The sequence below is a fragment of the Quercus robur genome, chromosome 9 (genome assembly GCF_932294415.1).
Source record: "Quercus robur chromosome 9, dhQueRobu3.1, whole genome shotgun sequence".
NCBI lineage: Eukaryota > Viridiplantae > Streptophyta > Magnoliopsida > Fagales > Fagaceae > Quercus > Quercus robur.
This window is the reverse complement of record NC_065542.1, coordinates 30202098-30208038: the sequence shown is the minus strand read 5'-3', so window position 1 is coordinate 30208038 and position 5941 is coordinate 30202098. Positions and strand designations below refer to the sequence as shown.

General features: G+C 35.6%; 1 long non-coding RNA gene across 1 annotated transcript; it reads left to right on the top strand.

The window, feature by feature from the left end:
• The first annotated feature begins 1715 nt into the window (after nucleotides 1-1715).
• On the top strand, nucleotides 1716-2853 carry LOC126700503 (uncharacterized). The gene is made up of 2 exons (XR_007647199.1): nucleotides 1716-1964; nucleotides 2613-2853. It is a non-coding gene; the product is annotated as an uncharacterized LOC126700503 (long non-coding RNA).
• Nucleotides 2854-5941: the final 3088 nt, after the last annotated feature.

Here is a 5941-nt window from a genome sequence, read left to right as displayed (position 1 = left end):
TCTCCCACGCTCTCTCCTCTCTTCCTCAGATCGGCGTGGCACAGATTGGCGTGGAGGCTTTGGGTAGGTGGGATTCAGATCGTCGTGGTCCAGTGTCTGCTCATGGGTAGTCGTGGCTCGCCGTGGGTGAGGTGGTCGTGGCTCGCCATGGGTGGTGTGGTCGTGGCTCGCCATGGGTGGTCATGGCTCGCTGTGGGTCGGTTGGATTTGATGGGTTGGCTGGGTTGGATTCGATGGTGGCTGGGTTGGCTTCGGTGGTTGTTGGGTTGGTTTAGCTGGTGGGTTTGTGGCTTGGTAGAACTAAAGGGTATGGATCTTGGGTCTTGCGGGTCTCTGAAAATTGAAGGGTATGGATCTTAGTGGTTGTTTGTGGCTTGGTAGTGGGTTTGGGTATGAATCTCAGTGGGTTTGGGTATGAATCTCATGGGTAGTCATGGCTCGCCGTCGGTGAGGTGGTCATGGCTCGTCATGGCTCGCCATGGGTGGGGTGGTCGTGGCTCACCATGGGTGGTCTTGGCTCGCTGTGGGTCAATTGGATTTGATGGGTTGGTTGGGTTGGATTCGATGGTGGCTAGGTTGGCTTCGGTGGTTGTTGGGTTGGTTTAGCTGATGGGTTTGTGGCTTGGTAGAACTGAAGGGTATGGATCTTGGGTCTTGCGTGGGTCTCTAAAAACTGAAGGGTATAGACCTTAGTAGTTGTTTGTGGCTCGGTAGTGGGTTTGGGTATAAATCTCAGTGGTTTGGGTATGGTGGTTTGGTAGTGACAGTGGAATGAATTTTCTGGGTTTGTTCTTGTTCTCCTTCTCCTTCTGGGTTTTGAATTTTCTAGGGTTTTGAATTTTCTTACTTTTCTGGGTTTTTATTTTTATTTTTATTTCAGTTTTTTCCTTTTTTTTTTTCATTTAGTTAAAATTTACACAAAACATCAAACACAAAAATCAAATCCAGATTTTCGAAATATGGGTTTGAATTTAATTTTTTGGGTTTTAAATTTGTTGTTCTTGCTGGGTTTGGTTTTTATTTCTATTTTTAATTTTTTTATTTAGTTAAAATTAATAAATTAAATTTTTTTTTTAATTTAGAGGCTGATGTGGAAAGTCACGTGGACACAGGGTGCATTATTTTAATATTTTTAATTTTTTCCGTTTGCTAGCTGTGCAATTTTCGTCTCTAATGTAACGTCAGGGACTAAAACGAGACGCTTTTTTCAAGATAGGGACTAAAAATTGTGAAAAAAAAAGTTAGGAACCAAAGTGAAAATCGTGTAAAATTGTAGGGATGAAAAAGAGTTTTACCCCTAAAAATTAACAATAAAATAATAGCGTGTCCTATTCTTTATTTTTTTGAGAAACAGTGTGTCCTATTCTAATGTCAGATGCATGTGAAATTCAGTGACCATTACATATGGAGCTGTAGTGAGAGATTGACGACATATTCCGGTTTGAGAATCACATAAGATAATGGTCTCTTGCGGAAAAACCCTCACCTCCTCCACAAGAAGGTACGGAATTACTTGCTCGGACATGGACATAGACGTAAAAAGTTGGCATCTTTGGCACCATTGTGAACTACTTACTTGTAGCAAAGTGCATGAAGGTGGCACGAAGGTTCCTCCTCTCTTCCCTCAACAATAATTCCCATATAGCAAATAGAGATATATATCTTTCATATATATATATATATATATATATATATATATATCCAGTTAACCACTACTTCTCATGCAACTCTCTTTCTCTCTATCTCTCTCTCTCTAATGGACAGGAAGACAATGATGGAGGCTAAAAAGTTGGACTTGGTGCCACGAAGGGCAATGGCAAGAAGCAACAAGAAGAGGTGCCTGGTGGTTCTTCCTGTTAGAGGAAGAATCAAGCGCAAGATTTTCGCCCTCTTGTATAAGAAACTGAAGCTCACAAGCCTACATGCCGTTCGTTACCTGCTTAGCAACAACAACCCCAACTACAGTTAACTATCCTAGCTCCTCTTTTCATCTACAGAAATACATACTTTAGGTTGTAATTAGCCACTAAATGTTATTATGAAGCACCGTCTTTTTCTGCATTTACATATTAATTAATACTCATTCATGCACTTCATCTTTCTTTCTTTTAATTTTTTATTTCGTGAAAGAATATCCTAAACTTGATTGGCCACATTAGATCATATACAAAATGAAATGATTTAGGAATGACTTAGAAGATTTGTTCTCAAGGGGAAGGCCGTAGTCTTCATTTCCTTCTCAAAGCTTGGGGCCCATACTTTTTTTTAATACTTTTATTAGATAATTAGCTTGCATATATTCTTGATAAATAGTATATAACCAAATTTTGATAAAGAAATATTTTTTAGTATTTTATTTTTAAATTTCTTAATTTATGCCTCTCTCTTTTCTATTGAATATTCAGACTTTTCTCAATTTAAAGGTAACTTACAAAGAAAAATATATAGTAGTTAGATGAGATCATGGGAAGAAGCAAAAAATATATAAAAATATATCATATATGATCAAGCCACGACCATGAACACTGGCATCCATTTATTTTATTTTCATGGTTATCTTTATATGTATATATATGGTCATTTGCTGGTCTAAGTTATATCTTTTGCCTCAGGGGTAACGTTCTAGTTATCAGTATCATGCTTTATCAGCAGATTAACGAGAAGAAGTACTGGACCAAAGCTTGAAGAAAGAGCATCAATAATTGGGAAGAACACAAATCTTACTGGCAGTGATATATATATAGCCTATGCACAATAATGTAAGAACACTAATAAAGAAGAGATCTTATACTTCTCCCATCTTTAGGGGCTTCTTTTTCATTTTACTTCAATAAAATTTGAACTATTGACCTACATACCCAACCCCATATCATCCTTAAAGCTTGTACCAGCAATGCTCAAGCTAAGTCTTCTTCTTTTCGTTTCTTGGTTCAATATTTAATGCAAAAATAATTGATATATAGATGTTATTGCTTATCTTCTAACTCATAAGATATTTAATCTAAATTCGCACAATAATCTAGGGTTCTTTAATTTTCTGATGGCACACAAGAATTGTAGGGAATTAATTCTTTTTAATTCTTTAGAATGGGCTAGCTATATTGGCAACTTGTGTACGTACAATTCTCCCCAAAGGGTAAAGGAATAAAAAAAATAAAAACTAAAAACAAAACAAATTAAACATAATAGCAAATGAATATATATAACCTAAAAAAAATGAATAACCTAAAAGAGAAAATAATTAAACAAGCAGATAATATATATACACAGTTACGCAAAAATAATATTTATTATCCTTGTCTCGACTCGGTGAAAATGAGATTCTTCCCTATTTGGTTGAAGGAGAAAACTCTTTAGTCGCACTGCACGTTCATGTATACTGCATGGGCGCATAAGGTAAAAACTGTACATTGATTGCATACAATACAACCAAAAAAAAAGGGGGGTGAAAAACACACGGCAGCTATTACAACAAGACAGGATGCTAGTTTATCAAATATATATCAATTCAACAAATATATGATTGATTCATAATCATACATGAGGCATGCATTAATGGCACACGTGAATAATTCGAAGCTAGCAAGCAGTACAATCTCCACGATAAAAATGGGAGCAAGTGCAACATATACATATACTTGCTCCAAAAACTCTCCCAAGTTTCCAAATATACCATGCATACACCTCTCTCTAAAACAAAAACCATTAAAATTAAAACTTCTCTGTGGCTTTTTATGGGATTCAGTGGTTGAATGAATTTGAATACGTTTATCCTAATCAATTTGATCCCCCTGATATAGCAAAATTCTAAATACAGGGAACTTGTTATGTTCATCTTCTGTTATTGTCAGAATCTAGATTCTAAATCTCCATTCAATAATTTGAAATAACTCGGGAACTTAATTAAGGAGTTTACATAGAATGGGAGGAAAACTAAATTTATCAAAATATAAGTATAACTAGTATTATGCCCGTGCGATGCATGGCTTAATCAAGAATCATGTGTAAACTAAAGAAAATATTGTAACATTTTCTAATTTAAGTAAAATTAAATAATAAAATAGATAGAACAATTTATCACCAAATTATATCAAGACATGCTTAATAATAAGCTAAAAATAAGATTGTTCTCTAAATCAAAATTGTGGGATGGAAGCAATATATCACCATTGGAACTCATGTCATAAACGTATAATTCATATATGATATAAAAAAAAAAAAAATAGAAAATCATGTCTAACCATATTAAACATGAATGTGTAACAACATATCACCATTGGAACCCATGTCATAAATTTTTAATTCATATATGATATACAAAATAATAAAAAATCATGTCTAGCATATTTAATTATTGATTCTCAAGCCATAATAAAAAAAAAAAAAAAAAAATCATATCTAAGCATATTTAATGATTGATTCTTAAACCATAACCATATGTGGGTTCTTATTTTGGACAGTACCTAGGCTCAAGTGGAATCAAGGATCCTAGGACCCAAAAGAGTTTTATACTTGTCGTTTGGTGGACTAGACTTGGTTCACCGCAGCTATATTGGGTTGATTACGAATCAAGTTGTGCACAAACATGGATTCTACAACACATACATATTCATACATACAAATATATACGTATTGTAAAGTAAATAGTTGAGGAACAATAAAGAGATAAAGAAAAAGCAAGTAAAGACGTTAGGGGTCCTTAGAAAATAGAGTGACATTTCATTATATTGAATTTTAGTACATTGGATCCTTCCTTCCACTCGGATGTGTCACAAGGTTCAAATAAGTTCAAAAGTCACAGGTTTAGATAGCTCTCTATAGGCTTCCAAGATTTGTGAGATTTGAACTCCCTTGAATCCAAGTGGATTCTCTAGTGCCTGTCTCAAGATCTCTCATAATGTTTTTCCCTTTTTCTATTTTTCTGATATTTAAAGGAGTTTTTCAGATGGTCTTTGTGCTCTGATTCCTTATTGCTGAATGAATTTTCATGATGGCTTGATCTTCCTTTACAGTACCTTCCTAGGTTTTTTTGATGTACCATTGATTCCCTCCATTTGTTACCTTGAGTATAAGAACCAATGTTGTGTCAGCAACATTGGTGGCTAGTCATTTCCTAATTTTCTCATTACATCCTTCTTTTGAGGTTTTCCCCCCAGAAAGTCTCTAGCTAACCTTCCTCTTTTGGGGGGTCCTTAGGGCTGACTTTCAATTTTCTCTTTCCAAAACTTCTAAATGGACCTTTTTCAGACCCCACCTTTTGGCTACTTCATCTTTTATCTTTTCCGCTAAATGGGTAGATTCCCTTTTGTCAAGCTGAAAGATTCTCAATCATTTTCCTTCATGGTTCACTTTCCTGGGCTCCTCGAGGTACCAAGCTTCTTTTTATAAAGTGTTGATTCCTAAGTCATCAGCTTTTTTCTGAGTCACAAGTGGCTAATGGGACATGCCTACCTTCGTTCCTTGTATCCATAGACATGCTTTTCTTAAACTGTCCAAATCTCAGCTGGCTCCTTCTTGCATTTCCCGAGGATCCTCCTAGTTCTAGCAGTCTCAAGATATCTTGGTCCATTCCCTTTCTGGGCTCCCCATGGGACTCTCACAAAGGCTGGGCTGAATTTCCTTTTTTTTTTTTTTTTTTTTTTTCTAAGGCCTGAAGCTTGCTCATTCATGGGTTTGGGCTTCCTCTTACTCATTTTAAGTGGACCTTGGTTGGTGGATTGGGCCTTGCCTATCTTCGAGGGCCCCTTTAGCCTTAGATTTCAACACTTGTGTTATTTTGGAGCTCAACACCGTATAAATTGGATAAAAAATTAATAAAATTAGGTTAAACAAAAGACAAAACAATACATACCTCCAAGGTGTAGAAGAAGAGAAGAATAGAGGAAAAAAAAACATATGGTGGATATTTATTATGAATTATTTGATATATATACACTCCACA